The sequence below is a fragment of the Pongo pygmaeus genome, chromosome X, assembly GCF_028885625.2.
Source record: "Pongo pygmaeus isolate AG05252 chromosome X, NHGRI_mPonPyg2-v2.0_pri, whole genome shotgun sequence".
Classification (NCBI taxonomy): domain Eukaryota; kingdom Metazoa; phylum Chordata; class Mammalia; order Primates; family Hominidae; genus Pongo; species Pongo pygmaeus.
This window is the reverse complement of record NC_072396.2, coordinates 38,934,917-38,959,343: the sequence shown is the minus strand read 5'-3', so window position 1 is coordinate 38,959,343 and position 24,427 is coordinate 38,934,917. Positions and strand designations below refer to the sequence as shown.

At 40.4% G+C, this 24,427-nt stretch overlaps 1 protein-coding gene across 1 annotated transcript in view; it reads right to left on the bottom strand.

Annotated features, from left to right (window-relative positions):
• OTC (ornithine transcarbamylase) overlaps nt 1-24,427 on the bottom strand; it is a 99,053-nt gene that overhangs the window by 68,729 nt on the left and 5,897 nt on the right. The gene's annotated exons all lie outside the window — the stretch shown is intronic.

Here is a 24,427-nt window from a genome sequence, read left to right as displayed (position 1 = left end):
CCCAGGAGTTCAAGACCAGCCTGGCCAACATGGCGAATCCCCGTCTCCACTAAAAATACAAAAATTAGCTAGACGTGGTGGTGCACACCTGTAATCCCAGCTATTTGGGAGGCTGTGGCATGAGAGTCGCTTGAACCTGGGAGATAAAGGTTGCGGTGAGCCCAGATTGCACCACTGTACTCCAGCCTGGGTGACAGAGTGAGACTCTGTCTCAAAAAAAGAAAGAAAGAAAAAGAAAAGAAATAGTTGCCTGTTGATTCTAACAGGAGCCCACAGTCAGTACAAGTGGGAAGTGAGGATACCATATGCTCTTCCCCTAGCAGCCTATTCAGATCACTAAGGGGCCATCTGCAACTTCACATTTATTCATTTATCCTCAGTTAGAAATCAGGTGATTCAAAGTCAATTCTGTATCAGATACCGGGCTACACTGAAGTTTCAGAGAGGGAAGATGACATCACCTTTGCAGAATTCACAGTTCAGTAAAGGTGGTATGATTTATAAACAAATATCCATAATACAAGCCCATAGGAGAGGTCCAGACAAAGTTGTCTGGCTTCAAAGAAGCGGGAGCCCTCTAAGGTAGGAAGGGCAGGAGGAAGGAGAGGAGGGGCAGGGGTAGGGCTGCCTCTTCTGGTCAATTTATATGACTTTAGCAAACCCAAGTAAATATTTTCCAGAAGTTTGTGGAATACCAAAAAGTGTTATTTAAATACCAACTATGGCCACCTCAGGAGCCAAGATGTTTGTGATGTCATAATTAATACTAGTAGAGAAATAAATATTGACACCATTTCCTTCTACTTACAGAGAATGATGTGAGATAAAGTGAGGGGAAAGACTGACATTTCCCAACCGCTACCAAATCTTCCATTCTGGAAAGGATATTCCAGGCAGAAGCAACTGCTTGCAAAGGCACAGAGGTGAGAAGGGAGAGAGGGAATTTGAAAACATAATAAAGCATCTTTGAAGAGGCAAACAAGGCCAGTTATTGAATAGGTTTCAGAGAGCAAAAGCACTCCACATAATACAGGAGTGAAATTGAATGTTTGCATGGAGGCTGAGGGAGATGAGGCCAAACCACAGGCTAATATAAAGCCCATAGCTTGACCCCATATCTTCACTGAACTGTGCTAGCCATACACACAACTCATATTGGTAATGCTTCGGAAGAAATCAAGAAGTGTCTGCAGTTCCATGCTAGAGAGTACAGGCAGCATTTTTGAGATGCCAAAGCAACTCACAAACCCTCCTAATGCTACAGATGCAGGAGCTCAAAGCCAGAGGGAACTAAAAAAAAGTTATGATACCAATAACTCCTAGAGAAACTGGAAAAGGGGAGCTGCACCACAAGTGGGATGAAGTTAAAAGCAATTTCACTGAATCTCAAAAGGCAGGGCATCTCAATGAACTTGTTGAGGGGTAGATTTCAACTACCCAGCTTCTGCTGATTGTGTCACATGTGGAGTCTGTTTTACTTTACAGGATTTGATGTTCATCCTCAGAATTCATCCAGGGGCTCTTGCTGACCCCATGATTCCTCTAATTCAATTTTAACTTTCTTGTTTGGCTACCTATCTAGCTCTCTTTGTTCACCTAGCCTTTCATTCATCCATTTTTCTCTGCCACCATCAACAATTGTGCAGCCATCATAAGCCAATCCTCTGTGCTGTATGGGTTCTGAGAGACAGAGTGATAAAACAGGAATGATGAGTTCCTTCCAATATTCACCATTTGGAATGACTCCAGAATACAATTTCTGTCTCCGCTCTCTGACCCCAAACATCTTAACCAGGGGGAGGGGCTTGTTACCTGCTCCCTTGCTTCAAGCCACAGGAGACCTCCAGCTTGACTTGACCCTCTTCTAACTTCTATCATCAGGGGGTGGGGATTAGATGGGGTTCCTGAAAAAGGTGGCACTGATTTTTGATGAATTGCAAGAATCAGAAAATAGTCAAAACTAGAGGGAGCTACAAAGGATATTGTAGCAAAAAAAGGAACCTGTGAGTAGACCTAAAGGAAGGAACAAATAGAGTGTGTAGGATAACAACAAATGATATATAACTGGAAAAATACATTCCATCATTGGCCATTGAAATGAAGCCCCACTACCACCAAGCACGCTATGAAAACAAAAAATTATGAGTGTCTGTGTCTTGTTTATATCTCCTTGGCATTCAGTCTTCCCCTATGTACCTGCCACTTCTTAATGCAAATACTCACTGCTGTCTTCTTGAGGATAAACTTCTCATATTCCTCACTCTTCGTGTGGGTGGCTTAGTCCATTTTGTGTTGCTGTAACAGAATACCACAGACTGGGTAATTTATAAAGAAAAGTTGATTTGGCTTACAGTTCTGGAGCTGGGAAGTCCAACAGAATGGTTCCAGCATCTGCAGAGGGCCTTTGTGTGTTGCCATTCCATGGCAGAAGGTAGAAGGGCAAGAGAGGGTGACAGTGAGAGACAGAGAGGATTGAACTTGCTTTTATAACAACCTATTCTCTTGATAACAAACCCACTCCTCCCACATTAATCTATTCATGAGGACAGAGCCTTCATGTTCTAAACATCTCTTAACAGTCCCACCTCTTACTACCATCACAGTGCCACTTAAATTTCAACATAAGCTTTTCAGTTGACATTCAAACCATAGCAGTGGCAACTATGAAGCACATTCTACATGCTCCCCAAAAGGTCCCCAGTGGAATTGAACCTCAATTGCCCACAGTAATAACCTGCTCATCAATCTACCCTGTATTAGCCACCTTCCCTTCCCTGTCTCATTTCCCTCATTACCCTGCCAGTGCTTCCTGGGACTACCTCCCAAATCAACTACTTGAACCCAAATCCCTTTCTCGATGTCTGCTTCTATGGAAACTCAACTTTTGCCCAGATCTACCTTCTCAACAGTTTTGCAACACAGCTTCTTGTTCTTTTCCCCCTGGCCCTCCTATCTTTGAGTTGGTACCTGAGCTTTCTGTGTCAACAACTTGGTCCCCAATACCATATTGCACCCTCACTCTCAAGTTTAGTCCCAGTTAGCCTGTAAATAGTGGTATGCTGGTAAATGTTTAATAACTAGCTCTTCAAACAAACAAACAAAAGCTCTGAATTGTAGCAGTCTGACTTGTAAGGTATAAATATTCCCACCACAGCCAATTTCAAGCTACGAATGTGACATCACTGAACACAGAGATGAAGAGAGGAATAAAAATAGTTCTTAGGAGATCGAGACCATCCTGGCTAACATGGTGAAACCCCATCTCTACTAAAAATACAAAAAAATTAGCTGGGCGTGGTGGCGGGTGCCTGTAGTCCCAGCTACTTGGGAGGCTGAGGCAGGAGAATGGCGTGAACCCGGGAGGCAGAGCTTGCAGTGAGCCGAGATCACGCCACTGCACTCCATCCTGAGCGACTGAGCAAGACTCCATCTCAAAAAAAAAAAAAGAAAAAGTTCCTGCAAGCTACTGTGAGCTGGCTCCAGTATACCACTGTCTACTACTCCCATCCACAAAGGAGGATTTTCTCAAGGTTTGGAAAGAAATATTGAAGCCAGATTGTTGAGGGCCTTGAAAGCCAGATTATAGAGTTGAGAATTTTGAGAATTTAATCTGTAATCAAAGGAAGATTATTAAAGTTTTGGAGCTGGGGCAGACAAGAAGACATATGTCATTATTTGCATTGGGTTTTTTTTTTTTTTTCTTCTCTTGCATTGGGTTTTGAAACGATTAACCTGGGGCCATTGTGTGAGAAGTACAATGTGAAGAAAATAGAGGCAAAGAGACAAAGAGGTTATTGTGTGACAAATATAAGGCCTAAACACATATTAGGGCTGTGGAAATAGAAAACAGGAGATGGATGCAAGAGCAATTTAGAAATTAGAATTTGTCTATCAGGAAAATTGATTGGATGTTGAAAGAAGGGAGACGAAGAAGTTAATGAGATGCTAGGATTTCACATTTATCCTATTACTGAGAATAAAATTCCAAATAGCCAAATGTTGCTATTGGGGATATAAAAAATGTTAGTTCTCTGACATTTTGAGCTTTTAAGTATCTGTATAAACTTGAAATATTTCTTTGAAATTGCCAGTATGCTTCCCTAGTGAAATCCAAGCACTGAAGAGGGAATCAATGTGATATAAAGGAAAGAATGATGAGAATGATGTTTGAAGATCAAATGTGACCTCTGGCTCAGTCACTCACTCATGGTGAATTTGGCTAAGTCATTCGGTACCCTCAGAGTCCTCACCTGTCCAACCAAATAAAATGAGTTATTATGGTGCTGTAGAAATTTTAACATGCTAATCAAACATGAGGTATAGTGTCTAAGAGCCCGGGCATAGATAGTTATTATCAAAAAAATACTGCCAATTTGAGATCCATACAAACAAGACAGATGGTGATTACTGCAGTGGGAAGCTCTGATTTGTTTCAGAGTGTTACTAGTTACATAAATAATTTTTATAGCTGGTTGCCTAGAATCTTTAAGATCCTAAGAAGCCACAGCATTTGCATGCAGTACACACTAGTTAAGTCTTCCGAGTTCTGTGGGATTGTTGCTGGTGAGCTATTTTCCACTGGATATGGACAAAGAAGCTTGTATCCTTGTCTGAGACCAGTAGCCACCCTGTGACAATAAGGGGAAGTAGCCTTAGAAGGAAGCCGTGGTTGGCTGAGTGGAAGAAGGAAGGAATCTTAGTCATTTAGGACATCACTGAGTTGCAAAATCAACCAGCCTCATGAGTCTCCCTACCACTTGCCACTTCATTATGTGAAATAGCAAATGTCCTCATAGAAGAACAATCCCTCTGGATTGGGGTTTTCGTTACTTGCAATCAAATGCATGCTAACTAATACACAATTTGGCTTAGGTATTTGAAGATTTGTTTCTTATATAACAACAGGAAAAAAATAATGTTCTAGAAGTGGATTCTAGTTCAGAACCTATTTATTGGTTGAATAACCTTGGGGAAGTCCGTTTCCTTATCTGCAAATGGAAATCAATACTCTCTTACAATTTTTCTTTTGTTAAATGGATGTACTTGATATGTTTTATTATTTAAAAAATGCTTATATTAGTATGTAATAAACTTAACATTTTTTAGCCTACTGTGCTATGAGTTGTAACACGTGTGTAGATTTGTATAACCACCACCACAATCAGAATACGCAATGGTTGTATCACTCCAGAAAACTCCCTTTTAAATTCCTTTGTAATCACATCCTCTTCTTTTCTAATCCCTGGCATACTGATCTTCTCCTCTCTCCCTTATAGTTTTGCCTTTTCCAGAATGTGACATAATTGGAACCGCACACTATGTAGTATTTTTGGACTTGCTCCTTAGCATAATGTCTTTGAGATTTACCCATGTTGTGTGTATCACTAATATGTTCCATTTTATTGTTGAGTAGTATTCCATTGTATTATTATATCACAGTTTATTTATCCATTCCCCCATTAAAGGACAATTGAGTTGTTTCCCACTTGAGGAGTTTGTAAATAGAGTTACTACAAACATTTGCATATAGGTTTTTGTGTGAACATAAGTTTTATTTATCTAGGGTAACTATCTAGGAGTAGAATAGCTGTATATCTGGTAGTTATATGTTATGTTTAACTGTTGAAGAAACTGTCACGCGGTTTTGCAGAGTTAATATACCATTTTGCAATCTCAGCAGTAATGCATGAGAGGTCCGTTTGTTCCACAACCTTTCCAGCATTTGGTATTGCAAATATTTTTCATTGTCACCCTAACAGTTATGTAGTACAAATTGTGGTTTTAATTTGCATTTCCCTAAAGGCTAATGATGTCAAGCATATTTTTGTGTCCTTATTTGCCATCCATTTATCTTTCTTGGTAAAATATCTGTTAAATATTTTACCTACCTTTTTTTTCTTTTGAAGATAGAGTCTTACTATGTCACCCATGCTAGAATGCAATTGAAACCACCTTTGCAAAATTATGACTGAGACAGTGAAAGAAATCTAACTTAACCAAGTCCATCTTGCTTCTAACCTCCAAGCTGTCTTTGTTCATTCCTGGGCAGAGGCTGAACTAACTTTGGGAGAAACTTAGTTCATAGTTTATGGTTTAAACAAAGACGATATCGGCCCTTTCCCAAAGCAGACCTCCTTCCTTGGGGACTAGATTGCCTTTGTAGTAGAAATTATGGTTTAGGGTCGGGCACGGTGGCTCATGCCTGTAATCCCAGCACTTTGGGAGGCCAAGGTGGGCAGATCACTTAAGGTCAGGAGTTCGAGACCAGCCTGGCCAACATGGTGAAACCCTGTCTCTACTAAAGATACAAAAATTAGCCAGGTGTTGTGGCACACACCTGTAATCCCAGCTACTCGGGAGGCTGAGGCAGGAGGAACCCAGGAACTACTGGAACCCAGGAGGCGGAGGTTGCAGTGAGCTGAGTTCACACCACTGCACTCCAGCCTGAGTGACAGAAAAAGACTTTGCCTCAAAAAATATATATATATGGTTTAGGAGTTATGCAGCTGGAGGCTACAAAATTCTGACCCTCCCTAAACTGCTCCTAAAATCAGTGCTTGGGGTATCACTACTGCACTTGATGGATCAGCTGGCACCACCAGATCAATAAACTGGCTCATCTGACCTTGTGGCTAATGTTAGTCCTACAAAGGAAGTCTAGTCCCCAGGCAGGAAGGAGGTCACTTTGGGAAAGGGGTGTTACCGTCTTTGTTTAAACCATAAACTATAAACTAAGTGTCTCCCAAAATTAGTTCAGCCTATGCCCAGGAATGAACAAGGACAGCTTGAAGGTTAGAAGCAAGATGGATTCGGTCAAGTTAGAACTCTTTCACTGTCTGTCATAATTTTCCAAAGGCGGTTTCACAATGGTGTGATCATAGATCACTGTAACCTTGACCTCCTGGGCTCAAGCGATCCTCCAACCTCAGCCTCCCAAATAGCTAGGAGTATAGGTGTGTGCCACCACACCAAACTAAATTTTTTGGTAGGTATAGAGTCTCACTATGTTGCCCAGGCTTGTCTCACATTCCTGGTCTTGAACAGTCCTCCAGCCTTAGACTCCCAAAGCACTGGGATTACAAGTGTGAGCCACTGAGCTTGCCTGACCCCCATTCTTCTTCTTTTTTTTTTTTACTTGAATTGTTTATTTTCTTAATGTTTAGTTTTGAATGTTCTACATATATTCTGGATACAACACTTTTGTGGGATATGTAACTTGCAAATGGGTTTTCCCAGTCTGTTGCTTGTCTTTTCAGTCTCCTGACTATGTTTTTCACAAAGCAAAATTTTTAAATTTTGATCAAGTTCAATTTACCATTTGTTTCCTTTCTCTGGATCATGCTGTTGAACTCTTTGCATAACCCAGGGTAACAAAGATTCTCTCCCTATGTCTTCTGAAAGTGTTGTAGCCTTACATTTTCCATTCAGATCTGTGATCCATTATGAGTTTTGTCTAAGGCTTGAGGTTGAGATTGAGTTTTTTTTTCCAAATGTGGATGCCCAATTTCTCTTTTCTTAAGAGTCTTCTATGTCCCAGGTCATATCTAATGTGCTGAAGGACCCAAAAATCTTCACGTGTTAATATTCTAATATTCCCAGAATGTTTTATAAGCTGTAAAGCTCTGCTCTGTTGTGAGACTGTATTGTTTTGTGGCTTGGACCTGTGTGGAAACTGGCAATAAGAAATAAATTAGAATTATTATAGTAAAGGAAATCACCCATCAGCTGGCTCCTTTTTTTCTCTCCACATGTGTGTGTGTATATATATATATACACCAAAAGATATATGTATATCACCAAAAGAGCTCCTGATTTACAGAGAATCTGAGAATTACTTTATTTTTTATATTTTATGTTTTTTGTTTTTTGTTTGTTTGTTTTTTTGAGACAGAGTCTCGCTCTGTCACCCAGGCTGGAATGTAGTGGCACAACCTCGGCTCACAGCAACCTCTGCCTCCTGGGTTCAAGTGATCTGAGAGTTACTTTCTAATTAACAGATGGTAATGGTAATGGTAGTTTGTCTAAAAATATTGATTCAGGGGTGTTTTCTTGCTACATCACCACTAGGTATTTATTCAAACAGGTGGGCCCTAGGAGAAATTGTGATATCAGTGAAGATTATCTCTGACTCCCTCTCCATCCCTTTTCCTGCCATACCCTTTCAATTGAGGCATTTGAAGAAGGTAGACAGGGTCCCTCATAAAGGCTAAAATTCTGAACACAGTGTGAAATGCCAATCATCAAATTCAAGTATAATCTCGCTTCTCTCTTGTCATATAGACCACATTTCCATTGAAATCATTATTCTGTTAATCATTCGCCCTGGAAGTTATTGATTTTAAGCAGAATCCAGAATTTTTCAAGCTTAGATATGGACAAAAGTCTCAAGTCTCTTTTTATTTTGTGATCTGGTAAATTTCTGCATAGAAGACAAGATTAGGAAATGCACAACACAATTTATGAGGTAAGAAAGGGGTAAATAAATATGGTTAATGACCCAACCTTGTGTCAGAGGCAGTTGAGATGCAAAGGGCGAGGTTCTCTTTCAAGGATGCCCTTTTATCTCTTCAAGTTCCCACACAGAATCCTAGAGCTATCTCTTCTTCCATAGGCTGATTCCAATTCCTCCCCATTGGAAGTTCAGAGGTTAAACTGCATAAAGGAGATTTGTTAGCAGACCGAAAGCTATCAGGCACTGAGCAAACAGGGAAATCACAGAGGTTCAAAGTTCACCAGTGTCCCAACAATCAGCCCTAATGCTCCCTGTGACTGCCAGACACTCCCAGGGCCTGAGTGATGAGAACCCCATGAGATCATTTTCATTGCTTTCTACTGACCAGGGCTTGGTCTAGGAGCACTGTCCCAGTAATAATTTTCATGTCAATATTCTCCCCTTGAGCCCAGGAAACACGTCTTGGATGGCTTCAAAAGTCACTGCTTGGTGAATGCCTTCTCTGTCCATTTCTAGTTTTTGGTGAAACTTGAAACCATCTTTGTAGTTGGTGCCTCTCTTCAGACCCTGCTTGGGAGGTGCTCTTGACCTGCTATTGCTTGCTTTATTGGGCTGTATCTACTAAGCAGGGGCTCTGCCTCACCTTAAGCTAATGATTAAACACAGCCTTCTTCTTTCAAGGCTGCTCCACTGGTGACAACTATGTGGCCTGTAAAGATGGGACATATTTAGGGTCTGGAAGATAGACCATGGGAATCTTGTCTTCAAGATTCAAGAGAAACAAGCCCTTTTCATGGGGCTTCGTTGAGTGTTTGGAGCCTAGGTCATAGGTGCTACATATTCACCATTATTGATTTATTCCTCCAGAACTTTTCAACTGGAGTTCACCATTTCTTCCAGGGAACCAAGGAGTTCATGGATTTCCAGGTCACCTTCATTGTTATGCAATGTATTACCATTAAGAAGTAAGCAAATCATCTGGCAAGCAGTACTAGCAGCTCCTACTCATAGCTTTGTTGTGAGGATGAAATGAAATAATGGATAGAGAGTACTGTATCACAGTACCTAGCTCAGTGTTCAATAAATGTTAGCTTTTGTTAACTACTACCATTGGCACAAGTGGTGAGAGGCCCCATCCCTGGCTCAGTTCTTGGCTTATTCTAATCACTTTCCTAGAAATAAAAGTGTTGAGGTGTCCGTCTTTCTTTCATACCCCCATACCAACCCAGAGCTGTATTAAAAGTGAAATTCAGGCTGGGCATGGTGGCTCACGCCTGTAATCCCAGCACTTTGAGGCGGGCGGATCATGAGGTCAGGAGTCCGAGACTAGCCTGACCAACATGGTGAAACCCCGGCTCTACTAAAAATACAAAAATTAGCCAGGCATGGTGGCGGACACCTGTAATCCCAGCTACGCATCGAGAGGCTGAGGCAGGAGAATTGCTTGAACCCAGGAGGCGGAGGTTGCAGTGAGCCGAGATTGTGCCACTGCTCTCCAGCCTGGGCGACAGAGCGAGACACCATCTCCATAAAAAAAAAAAAAAAAGTGAAATTTAAGAAAATAATAAATTTAAATAAAATAAAATAAAGAATAAAAAAAGACAAAAAACAACAAACAAAGAAATCACACTCTTGTCCTCTAAACTAGTGGAAAATAAAAGAAAGAAAGTGTTTCTCACTGAAGACCTATGATGTGTTTTCTTCTTTCTTCTTTTCTCTTTTTGCCTAAATAATGTGAAAGCCAGGAACTTTGTTCTCCCTCAGTACAGCTGTCTAACATTACAAGTTTCTAACCTTTTATTGTCCTTCTGTGACCCTGTTATGCTAACCAATCTATCCCATTTAAGATGAAAATATGATAAAACAATAAATGATTGTTAAGTACTTCAGAAATACAAAAGACTCTATAAATGCCAAGAGTGATTATTGCCTTCCGGTGTAATGAAGATGTATAATAAAAATGGATCATAAAATCCCTTCACTACCATGGCCACCACTCTTTTTGCCAGTTAAAATTTACAATTACAGTCTGTTTATTCAAAGCAACAGGGGACATGGAAACAACTCAGTCATTTTCTAAAGTAGGTTCCCCCAATCACTTGAACACAGAATGACTCTAGAGACATCAGTGATACATTTTTCAAAATCCATATGAAAATAACACATCAAGATCATCTTCAGTTTCTTATAATGTCACTGAAACCTCCCCACCCCCATACTCTTTTCCTCCAATGCATATGTTGTTCACATATCATCTTCTGTATGTATCGGTTAGTTTATACTACTACGAGGTATTTTTTCTTATGTGCATCATGGCAATAGGACACTAGACAGAGAGAATAAATAATCCAGATAATTTGGGGTTAGGAAGGGAGCAAAACAATATGAACAATTTCACAGACATAACATTGAGTGAAAAAACTAGATATAAAAAGTAAAGTGTGTTTTTCATTTACAGAAAATTCAGAAACTGGCTGGGTGCAGTGGTTCACACCTGTAGTCCTAGCACTTTGGGAGGCCGAGACAGGCGGATCACTTGAGGTCAGGAGTTCAAAACCTGCCTGGCCAACATGGTAAAACCCCGTCTCTACTAAAAATACAAAAAATTAGTGGGGCATGGTGGCAGGCGCCTGTAATACCAGCTACTCAGAAGGCTGAGGCAGGAAAATTGCTTGAACCCGGGAGGCAGAAGTTGCAGTGAGTCGAGATGGTGCCACTGTACTCTAACCTGGGTGACAGAGCAAGACACTGTCTCAAAAAAGAAAAAAAAAATCAGAAACTGACAAAACCAATCTATGGTGATAAGAGGATACAAGAGTGGTTAGATTTATAATGGAATGTTCATTAAGAGGGCACAAAGGAGGCCTTACTTTTACTTTAAACAACCATATTATCTGCATATTATAACTTTGATTCTTCTTATTTGTTTCATAACGTTTTACATATGTTATTATTCTACCAAAAAATTAAATACTATGGGGGGGAAATAAGCATTTTTGCCTTCTACCTAATTTTAAAAAGAATATCCTGGTTTATAATTTCTCTTGTTTAAAAAGAAACATGCTTGATCTTGTTTGCAAAAAAAAAAACAAAAAAAAAGAAACAAATTAAAAAAAACAAGGAAGGGGGCAAAGTGTGAATGTATTCTTTAGTTTAGAAGAAACTATTTGATCAAGTTAAAGTTAAAGCTATTTGCTAATATTCCCATTATAATTTCAAGTGGAAAGGCATTTTAAACCTGCCAGATATAACTGCCATTCCTGGAAACCCACTTATTTCTTTGGGTCTGGGGAAGCTTGGGGACTTTAGTAGAATTCTATAAGTAATTAAGATGTGTGGAGGGATGCAAAAAGTGGGGTTTTCATTGGAGGGTCTGAACATATTCTCAACCTAGGATTCAGGGTTATTTTCAACCAAATTCATGTAATAGTGTTTCACAATTTTGAAATTTACCGCAATTTTCAACACATTCTGTGCTATTTTCTTCTTTTTCATCCCAACACTGCCCTTTGATTTGACAAAGTGATGTTGACACCTGACACTATTCCTTAACTTTATTAAGTGAGTATAATTAAAAGTTATTTGCGTTCAATTATTTGCTTATCTGCTTTTTTGATTGTGCTTTCTCTTTTCATCAATAACAATTTTAGCTTCGTTTAATCAAACTGGTGAAATAATTAGATAGATAAGAAATTTAAAGTAAAACTGATGCATCAACCTTGATAAGACCCTAAGGTCTCCTAGAATATCAACTGCCTTTATCACCATTCTCCCTAAGGTTCACCTTGATTTTTATATGCATTTTAACTTTTGTGGGCTGAGGTGGAGTGATTACTGAGGGGTCCATTAAAATAAACATAAAACGTTAAAGGGTAAGTAAGGTAAAAATGCTTTAATATCAACTATTATAGGGGAATTCCATAAATATGTAGAATCTGACATATGTAAAAGTTTCATATTCAATAAGAAACTGGGTCAAAATGATCATTTAAAACTACCCATTAGTAGGAGGAGAGAGAGGAGCAAAAAAAAAAAAATAACTATTGGGTACTAGGCTTAGTACCTAGGTGGTGAAATAATTTGTACAACAAACCCCTGTGACAGGAGTTTACCCATATAACAAATCTGAACATGTACCTCTGAACCTAAAATAAATGTTTAAAAAAAGCTACCACTTAGATAAAGGCAACGATCTTGGACTATGTATGCATTTATTAAACTCCTCATGTAAGCATAGTACCTTCCTTACTAGATTTGTGAGAGGTCTAAGATGATAGAGCATTAGACATAGATGGATTAGATATAGATGGACCCTGAATATCTTAGTTTAACTCTCTCCTCCAGAGGACCAGAAAGGTACAGTGATTTCCTTAAGCTTAGGTAAAGGTGGGAGAAACAGAAAGAAAGAAAGTGTTGAAGTGAGAAATAGAAAACAACTGGACTCCTAATGAAAGCACTTTCTACTACTGATTCAGAGAAAATAAGTTTTCATTGCCTGGCATCTGAACCCGCCCCCCAACTAGTTCCCACTGTGTGAGTCTTAGTGTAAAGTATTACTCCCTTTCTCCACCCGCTGCTAAGCCAGGTCATGGGCACATGATCCAGTCTGGAATGCTCCCCACCTGGGGCTTTGGATCTTGAAGGACTAAAGTAAAAGAGGCAATGAGATGAGATTTACCAACCAGTAATGCTGACTGTGTCCCATGGCTAGCAAGGCCTTGCCATGGTGTTTACGTCCAGTAGTGGTTGTGGACTACAGCAAAGTCAGCAGCAACATCCTAACCCAATTTCCTGCTGCCTCTCTTCCCTAGTTTCTCACCTTTGCCCAAGCATTTCTCTCTAGACTTTCCATAAACTCAATGCGTTCCCTGATGGTTTTTTGCCTTCTACCTAATTTTTCAAAGAATATCCTGGTTTATAATTTCTCTTGTTTAAAAATAAACATGCTTGATCTTGTTTGCAAAAAACAAATAAACAGAGGGGGAGGAGCCAAGATGGCCGAATAGGAACAGCTCCGGTCTACAGCTCCCAGCGTGAGCGATGCAGAAGACGGGTGATTTCTGCATTTCCATCTGAGGTACCGTGTTCTTCTCACTAGGGAGTACCAGACAGTGGGTGCAGGTCAGTGGGTGAGTGCACCGTGCGCCAGCCGAAGCAGGGGCGAGGCATTGCCTCACTCGGGAAGCGCAAGGGGTCAGGGAGTTCCCTTTCCAGGGGTGACAGACGGCACCTGGAAAATCGGGCCACTCCCACCCGAATACTGTGCTTTTCCGACGGGCTTAGGAAACGGTGCCCCAGGAGATTATAGCCCGCACCTGGCTCAGAGGGTCCTACGCCCACGGAGTCTCGCTGATTGCTAGCACAGCAGTCTGAGATCAAACAGCAAGGCGGCAGCGAGGCTGGGGGAGGGGCGCCCGCCATTGCCCAGGCTCGCTTAGGTAAACAAAGCAGCCTGGAAGCTTGAACTGGGTGGAGCCCACCACAGCTCAAGGAGGCCTGCCTGCCTCTGTAGGCTCCACCTCTGGGGGCAGGGCACAGACAAACAAATAGACAGCAGTAACCTCTGCAGACTTAAATGTCCCTGTCTGACAGCTTTGAGGAGAGCAGTGGTTCTCCCAGCACGCAGCTGGAGATCTGAGAACGGGCAGACTGCCTCCTCAAGTGGGTCCCTGACCCCTGACCCCCAAGCAGCCTAACTGGGAGGCACCCCCCAGCAGGGGCAGACTGACACCTCACATGGCCGGCCAGGTACTCCAACAGACTTGCAGCTGAAGGTCCTGTCTGTTAGAAGGAAAACTAACAGAAAGGACATCCACACCAAAAACCCATCTGTACATCACCATCATCAAAGACCAAAAGTAGATAAAACCACAAAGATGGGGAAAAAACAGAGCAGAAAAACTGGAAACTCCAAAAAGCAGAGTACCTCTCCTCCTCCAAAGGAACGCAGTTCCTCACCAGCAACGGAACAAAGCTGGACGGAGAATGACTTTGATGAGCTGAGAGAAGAAGGCTTCAGACGATCAAATTACTCCGAGCTACGGGAGGATATTCAAACCAAAGGCAAAGAAGTTGAAAACTTTGAAAAAAATTTAGAAGATTGTATAACTAGAATAACCAATACAGAGAAGTGCTTAAAGGAGCTGATGGAGCTGAAAACCAAGGCTCGAGAACTACGTGAAGAATGCAGAAGCCTCAGGAGCCGATGCGATCAAATGGAAGAAAGGGTGTCAGCCCTGGAAGATGAAATGAATGAAATGAAGCGAGAAGGGAAGTTTAGAGAAAAAGGAATAAAAAGAAATGAGCAAAGCCTCCAAGAAATGTGGGACTATGTGAAAAGACCAAATCTACGTCTGATTGGTGTACCTGAAAGTGAAGGGGAGAATGGAAACAAGTTGGAAAACACTCTGCAGGATATTATCCAGGAGAACTTCCCCAATCTAGCAAGGCAGGCCAACATTCAGATTCAGGAAATACAGAGAACGCCACAAAGATACTCCTCGAGAAGAGCAACTCCAAGACACATAATTGTCAAATTCACCAAAGTTGAAATGAAGGAAAAAATGTTAAGGGCAGTCAGAGAGAAAGGTCAGGTTACCATCAAAGGGAAGCCCATCAGACTACCAGTGGATCTCTCGGCAGAAACCCTACAAGCCAGAAGAGAGTGGGGGCCAATATTCAACATTCTTAAAGAAAAGAATTTTCAACCCAGAATTTCATATCCAGCCAAACTAAGCTTCATAAGTGAAGGAGAAATAAAATACTTTACAGACAAGCAAATGCTGAGAGATTTTGTCACCACCAGGCCTGCCCTAAAAGAGCTCCTGAAGGATGCTCTAAACATGGAAAGGCACAACCGGTACCAGCCACTGCAAAATCATGCCAAAATGTAAAGACCATCGAGACTAGGAAGAGACTGCATCAACTAACGAGCAAAATAACCAGCTAACATCATAATGACAGGATCAAATTCACACATAACAATATTAACTTTAAATGTAAATGGACTAAATGCTCCAATTAAAAGACACAGACTGGCAAATTGGATAAAGACTCAAGACCCATCAGTGTGCTGTATTCAGGAAACCCATCTCACGTGCAGAGACACACATAGGCTCAAAATAAAAGGATGGAGGAAGATCTACCAAGCAAATGGAAAACAAAAAAAGGCAGGGGTTGCAATCCTAGTCTCTGATAAAACAGACTTTAAACCAACAAAGATCAAAAGAGACAAAGAAGGCCATTATATAATGGTAAAAGGATTAATTCAACAAGAAGAGCTAACTATCCTAAATATATATGCACCCAATACAGGAGCACCCAGATTCATAAAGCAAGTCCTGAGTGACCTACAAAGAGACTTAGACTCCCAAACATTAATAATGGGAGACTTTAACACCCCACTGTCAACATTAGACAGATAAACGAGACAGAAAATCAACAAAGATACCCAGGAATTGAACTCAGCTCTGCACCAAGCGGACCTAATAGACATCTACAGAACTCTCCACCCCAAATCAACAGAATATACATTTTCTTCAGCACCACACCACACCTATTCCAAAATTGACCACATACTTGGAAGTAAAGCTCTCCTCAATAAATGTAAAAGAACAGAAATTATAACAATCTCTCAGATCACAGTGCAATCAAGCTAGAACTCAGGATTAAGAATCTCACTCAAAACCACTCAATTACATGGAAACTGAACAACCTGCTCCTGAATGACTACTGGGTACATAACGAAATGAAGGCAGAAATAAAGATGTTCTTTGAAACCAACGAGAACCAAGACACAACATACCAGAATCTCTGGGATGCATTCAGAGCCATGTGTAGAGGGAAATTTATAGCACTAAATGCCCACAAGAGAAAGCAGGAAAGATCCAAAATTGACACCCTAACATCACAATTAAAAGAACTAGAAAAGCAAGAGCAAACACATTCAAAAGCTAGCAGAAGGCAAGAAATAACTAAAATCAGAGCAGAACTGAAGGAAATAGAGACACAAAAAACCCTTCAAAAAATTAATGAATCCAGGAGCTGGTTTTTTGAAAGGATCAACAAAATTGATAGACCGCTAGCAAGATTAATAAAGAAAAAAAGAGAGAAGAATCAAATAGATGCAATAAAAAATGATAAAGGGGATATCACCACCGATCCCACAGAAATACAAACTACCATCAGAGAATATTACAAACACCTCTACGCAAATAAACTAGAAAATCTAGAAGAAATGGATAAATTCCTCAACACATACACCCTCCCAAGACTAAACCAGGAAGAAGTTGAATCTCTGAATAGACCAATAGCAGGAGCTGAAATTGTGGCAATAATCAATAGCTTAACAACCAAAAAAAGTCCAGGACCAGATGGGTTCACAGCCGAATTCTACCAGAGGTACAAGGAGGAGCTGGTACCATTCCTTCTGAAACTATTCCAATCAATAGAAAAAGAGGGAATCCTCCCTAACTCATTTTATGAGGCCAGCATCATCCTGATACCAAAGCCTGGCAGAGACACAACAAAAAAAGAGAATTTTAGACCAATATCCTTGATGAACATTGATGCAAAAATCCTCAATAAAATACTGGCAAACAGAATCCAGCAGCACATCAAAAAGCTTATCCACCATGATCAAGTGGGCTTCATCCCTGGGATGCAAGGCTGGTTCAATACACGCAAATCAATAAATGTAATCCAGCATATAAACAGAACCAAAGACAAAAACCACATGATTATCTCAATAGATGCAGAAAAGGCCTTTGACAAAATTCAACAACGCTTCATGCTAAAAACTCAATAAATTAGGTATTGATGGGACGTATCTCAAAATAATAAGAGCTATCTATGACAAACCCACAGCCAATATCATACTGAATGGGCAAAAACTGGAAGCATTCCCTTTGAAAACTGGCACAAGACAGGGATGCCCTCTCTCACCACTTCTATTCAACATAGTGTTGGAAGTTCTGGCCAGGGCAATTAGGCAGGAGAAGGAAATCAAGGGTATTCAATTAGGAAAAGAGGAAGTCAAATTGTCCCTGTTTGCAGATGACATGATAGTATATCTAGAAAACCCCATTGTATCAGCCCAAAATCTCCTTAAGCTGATAAGCAACTTCAGCAAAGTCTCAGGATACAAAATCAATGTACAAAAATCACAAGCATTCCTATACATCAATAACAGACAAACAGAGAGCCAAATCATGAGTGAACTCCCATTCACAATTGCTTCAAAGAGAATAAAATACCTAGGAATCCAACTTACAAGGGATTTGAAGGACCTCTTCAAGGAGAACTACAAACCACTGCTCAAGGAAATAAAAGAGGATACAAACAAATGGAAGAACATTCCATGCTCATGGGTAGGAAGAATCAATATCGTGAAAATGGCCATCCTTCCCAAGGTAATTTACAGATTCAATGCCATCCCCATCAAGCTACCAATGACTTTCTTCACAGAATTGGAAAAAACTACTTTAAAGTTCATATGGAACCACAAAAGAGCCCGCATCGCCAAGTCAATCCTAAGCCAAAAGAACAAAGCTGGAGGCATCACACTACCTGACTTCAAACTATACTACAAGGCTACAGTAACCAAAACAGCATGGTACTGGTACCAAAACAGAGATATAGATCAATGGCACAGAACAGAGCCGTCAGAAATAATGCCACATATCTACAACTATCTGATCTTTGACAAACCTGACAAAAACAAGAAATGGGGAAAGGATTCCCTATTTAATAAATGGTGCTGGGAAAACTGGCTAGCCATATGTAGAAAGCTGAAACTGGATCCCTTCCTTACACCTTATACAAAAATCAATTCAAGATGGATTAAAGACTTAAATGTTAGACCTAAAACCATAAAAACCCTAGAAGAAAACCTAGGCATTACCATTCAGGACATAGGCATGGGCAAGGACTTCATGTCTAAAACACCAAAAGCAATGGCAACAAAAGCCAAAATTGACAAATGGGATCTAATTAAACTAAAGAGCTTCTGCACAGCAAAGGAAACTACCATCAGAGTGAACAGGCAACCTACAAAATGGGAGAAAATTTTCGCAACCTACTCATCTGACAAAGGGCTAATATCCAGAATCTACAATGAACTCCAACAAATTTACAAGAAAAAAACAAACAACCCCGTCAAAAAGTGGGCGAAGAACATGAACAGACATTTCTCAAAAGAAGACATTTATGCAGCCAAAAAACACATGAAAAAATGCTCACCATCACTGGCCATCAGAGAAATGCAAATCAAAACCACAATGAGATACCATCTCACACCAGTTAGAATGGCAATCATTAAAAAGTCAAGAAACAACAGGTGCTGGAGAGGATGTGGAGAAATAGGAACACTTTTACACTGTTGGTGGGACTGTAAACTAGTTCAACCCTTGTGGAAGTCAGTGTGGCGATTCCTCAGGGATCTAGAACTAGAAATTCCATTCGACCCAGCCATCCCATTACTGGGTATATACCCAAAGGACTATAAATCATGCTGCTATAAAGACACAGGCACACGTATGTTTATTGCGGCATTATTCACAATAGCAAAGACTTGGAACCAAGCCAAATGTCCAACAATGATAGACTGGATTAAGAAAATGTGGCACATATACACCATGGAATACTATGCAGCCATAAAAAATGATGAGTTCATGTCCTTTGTAGGGACATGGATGAAATTGGAAATCATCATTCTCAGTAAACTATCACAAGAACAAAAAACCAAACACCGCATATTCTCACTCATAGGTGGGAATTGAACAATGAGAACATATGGACACAGGAAGGGGAACATCACACTTCGGGGACTGTTGTGGGGTGGGGGGAGGGGGGAGGGATAGCATTGGGAGATATACCTAATGCTAGATGACGAGTTAGTGGGTGCAGCGCACCAGCATGGCACATGTATACATATGTAACTTACCTGCACATTGCGCACATGTACCATAAAACCTAAAGTATAATAATAATAATAAAAAAAATTAAAAAAAAACAAAAAAACAAAAAAAGGAAGGGGGCAAAGTGTGGATGTATTATTTATTTAGAAGAAACAATTTGATCAACTTAAAGTGATCCCACTAAATCCTTTTTATTTCTCTAGAACTCTGATTCAGAAACCGGTGTCACAAAATAAGCCACAGGCACCTGACTCTCAGGGAAAATTAAAAATCAGGACTGGCTGACTGACAGTAAACTGAACCTTAGAAACACAGCTGCAAAACAACTTAAACAGTTGCCTATGGTCACCTGGAATGCCCATTGAGAGTATGATTCAAGAATACTATAAAGGGCATGAGGAGTTCAATGACAGCTGATGAGGTAGCTGTTTCTTATAACAAATAGCTTAATTGTGAAAAAAGTCATTTGCCTCAGCAGATCTGAGGTGGTCAAAGATAAATTCAGACTTTGGTTTGATCCTGCGTGCTGATCAATTACAATGTCGGTGGTACTCACAGCCCTGACAGGTTTCTTAGGTGCATATTGTGGCATTATCTGAGTTAGACTGAAAGCTGGAAAATTGACATGGAAATACATGAGAGGATTTAGAAGACCCCATGAATGCCGAACCCTTAATTCTCATTAGATCTCTTTTGCCAGCTTCAGAAATCTCTCTTGCTTTGTCTGATGAAACTGTTCTTTCCTTGATTGAAGATGCATTTTTTTTTAACCTGAGGGAGTTACTTGCAAGAGAAAGCCAGTTCTCATCACCCTCCTGTCTTCTCTATCATTTCCCAAGATTGTCAGATTTCAGCATGACCTTTGGAGGACGGTAGCAATAACAAAGTCAAAAGCCAGACAAGGCCAAAGAGCTTCCAGCTTTCTAGTTTATAATGGAAAAAATTCAGGGAATTGTGTATGGGAATAGAGCGTAAGGATGATTGATGAAGGTTGAGAAATGTAATTATAGATTGGTCTGGATCCAACAATTCAAGATTCATTGTAGGTCGAGCATCTGTACTGAATCCAAGGGGTGAATACGGCAAATGCTCCCAGTGAGCAAACCTTCAAGCAGTGTCTCTCACTGCATTTTACGTGGAGAGAGAGAAGACCAGAGGCATAGACCTATACCAAATCATGATCAGGGGTTAATGGTTTGGCCAGATATTTAGGGACATGGAAGGAACAAGATTAGAGACTGGAGGCAAGGAAATTTGGAGAAAAACGTAGATGGACTTTTCAGAGAGTGAGAATATCTGTTGTCCCTTGTGAACGCATACCAGAAGGCACACAGTGCAGAGGAGTCTGTTATGTGTGTCTCATCTTTTACTCTGTTAAAAAATGTTACACTGCATTTTTAAGGATATAAATATAATGTAAATGTTTCCTACATAAATAGCAGCCAAGAAAAACACAACATTGTATTGAGAGACATACATCTTCAATGAAGTTTAGGTATCAACAAACCAAGAGGTTTCTACCAGGAAAATGTTGACTAAGACATGCTATTTGGTGGGCCTGTATATGTTTTTTTGACGGCCCAGCATTTGAACTCACAACTAGATTTGGTGATCTTAATGCTGCTCTCTCATACGAAGATCTGGAGAGATAAAGGGGCTTTCCAAAGATCAGGAAATAGAGGAAGGAAGGAAATGAGGGAGAAAAGATAGAGAACTGGAAATAAAAATACAGATCTCTGTACTCTTGTCTGCTAGTTTCCTGTTGCAGATTAATAAAGATTTAGGAGGTCATTGTTAGTGGAGACTTATCTTTTTTTAGAGGAGAGAGAACTACCTTGTTTCTGAGCTGTTTCTTAATATCTACAAATCTCTAATTGTGTGAGTCTTGAAAAAAAGCAGAAGCACAGTTCCTACCAGGGAGGGCAAAGGCAAGCAATATTCTTTCTTCCCACCCCTTGGCAAAGAGGGTGCGGGCAGGTGAACTAGCCTCAGCCAATTGAATGCTCCCACCTAGGACTTTGCTCTGGAGACTGTGACTGAAAAATAAAGGGACAATAAAATTAAAAGTATGGTGAAAGCGGTACCTGCATCCAGCAGTGGTGTCCTAGCCAAATTGCTCCTGCTGGGTAGCTTTTCTTGATCTCTCTCGTTTCTTTATTTTTATTTTTTTATTTTTGAGCTTCATTTCCCACTGATTGTGTGCACTAGCTGACAGCCTCAAATACTAGATATCTATGTATGAAAGCTGATTTGAAAGCTCATTTGCATGGCGACATCAATGAGCTCTCATATCTTCTAGCTTCTGGTTGGGTTTGGCCAATGAAATCCCAGCAGGAGAATGGAGGGAGAGGGTAGAGTAAAGTCAGAATTTTTATTCTCCCCTTTCTGTAAGGACATCTTGGGTTGGCTTGCTCCTTAATAGAAATTCACTGTTTCTCTCAAGGTATACTGCTCTACACAACTCTCTTTCCTTCCAAGTTCTAATAAACTCTCCATTCCTTTCTCTCTTTGGGCCAAAGAATAGTAACAGGTCTAATGCTGTTATCCCTGGATCTTCCGCACTATGCCTCATGGTTGCCCCAATCTCCTTTCAACCCCTCAAAATTAGTTCCTTTATAAATAAATCCTTCTCAAATTATCCTAACAAGAGGGTGTAAACTGTTAGTTGGAAACCTGATTGATATGCCTTCAAGAACATTTCTTTTCTGGTTAACTTTGTGCCAAAGAAACCCAACAGACTTAACACTCTAAAAGGGGGTTAAAGAAGGAAAAAAAAAAAACCTCAGATTTGGGATCAAAGGTGAAATTTTTAGTGAATGGTAGTAAATGAGACTGAATGTTTTCAAGGGACCCTGTTAGGAAAAAGTCGCCCACAGAAAGGCATAGATAAAAATGGCTCAAAATACACTCAGAATTTTCAAGCCTGATTCCCAATCACAAAGGGCAGTGACTAACAGCTGATGTAAAAGGGAGCTTCTGTTCACAGATATACAATTGCTGAACAGTTGGGCCATTCATTTTTAAGTGTCTGACAGTCAGTGAGTCCTCCCTTTCTTCCTCCCTCCCAATTCCTATAGTGCTTTGCACAAAGTAAAATGCACATAGGTTTTTCCAGATGTCTCCTCCTCAATTTTCTTTTCTGTCAGAGACACAGCTGCGCCATATTTGCAATAATGCAGCATGAAAAAGCTATTAATCTGGCTCCATCTAGATGCACCATGTCTAACTGCAGGGCTGCTTGCAGCTTAATTATAGGAGTGGGTAGGAAGCAATGAAATTTTAAAAACACAGACCACGAAACACAAATAATAGGAATTAAAACTCTGGGAGAAAATAAGTAATAAGTAAAGAGCTTGCTGAAAACCAGACACTGCAGGTTTTGTACACATCATATCATTTAAACCACACAACAATCCTGCAAATTAGGAGGTGTTATCCTGATTTACCAGATGAAGAATCAGAGACAGAGAGTAAGCAGCTTGCCCAGATTACTAAAGTAGTAAGTGATAAAGCCTGTAGTCAAAACTGTGCTATCCCAAGCCTATTCTCTAAACTGGGGTGCATGTCCCCTAGGGCAGCGGCCCCCAGCCTTTTTGGCACCAGGGACCAGTTTCCTGGAATACAATTTTTCCATGGACCAGAGGGTGGGGAATGTTGGGAGGATGGGGATGGTTTTCGGATGAAGCTGTTCCACCTCAGATCATCAAGCATTAGTTAGAGTCTCATAAGGAACAGGCAACCCAGATCCCTCACATGTGCAGTTCACTATGGTGTTTGTGCTCCTATGAGAATCTAATGCCTTCATTCATCTGACAGGAGGTGAAGCTCAGGCGGTAATGCTTTACCGCTGCTCACCTCCTGCCGTGTGGCCCGGTTCCTAAGAGGCCATGGACCAGACCAGTAGAGGTCTGCAGCCCCAGGGGTTGGGGACCCCTGCCCTAGGGAATGCTCAAGACAATCCATCTTGGTGGAACAAAACAAATAATATAACTTATAATTATGTTTGTTTATCACACCCTTTAAAATCTTTTGTTTTTTGTGTATGCTTTACAATATACACAATATAGTAGTACAGTAGCACATGCATACAAATATATAAATACACATGTATTGCTTCTGCCAAGTAATCTTCCTTGATCTCTGGCTTTTTTTCTCAGCCTCATTCCTCAATCTTCTGACTTGAGTCTGTGCACCAGCTGATCGCCTCTAGTGCTAGACATCTACCCAGGAAAGCTGATTTGCATGGGCTACATTAATGAGCTCTCATGTCTTCTGGCTTTTGGTTGATTATAAATGAAGATGTGTAAGCTAAAAGGTCTGAAGACTGCTGTTCTGTGCTCTTTCAAGAAGCAGTAGAGTGTAGTTATTAGGAACATAGATTCTGGAACCAGGCTTCCTGTGTTCAAATCCCAGCCCCCACCATGTTTTCGCTGAGAGACCATAGGCAACTTAACTTCTCTGCATGCCAGTTTTCTCTTCTGTAATATGGGAATTTAAAGAGTTAATACATAGAGTGCTTAGAATATCTAGCAGTAATATAAGAGACATTAACCTAAGCCATTATCATCATAGTACATGGTCCTTCAAAGTAGTCATTCAGGACATTACCTATTCATACAACTACTGTTACAGATACCTCAAAATTCTTCTTTTGAAACTCTACCCTGAGGAAGGAAAGTGCAAAATTTCTTCTCTGGCATAAGAAAATGTGCAGTAGACTGTACCTGCCTTCTGTTTCTTGTTCATGAATAAAACTCCCTGGCTTTGGACCTATGAGTCCTCAAATCATATATCCTAGAACTGCACTAAAAATGTTTAGAAATCAAAGAAGTAATTAGAATCTGTTTTGTAAATTTATATGCTTATGGGATTTCCCAGTGGAGTTTGTAGAGACACACCTGTTTATCTGATTCCATATAGAGAAATAAACAGCGATGGCAGCTGCATTGTAATGCTACTCAAAATTGCAAGCCTTGGACGTTTTGTTGAATGCTGTCGAGAAAGAAACAAATAAAGCTAGGAAGCATAATCCATCAAACGTCTTCCTTGTTCATACATG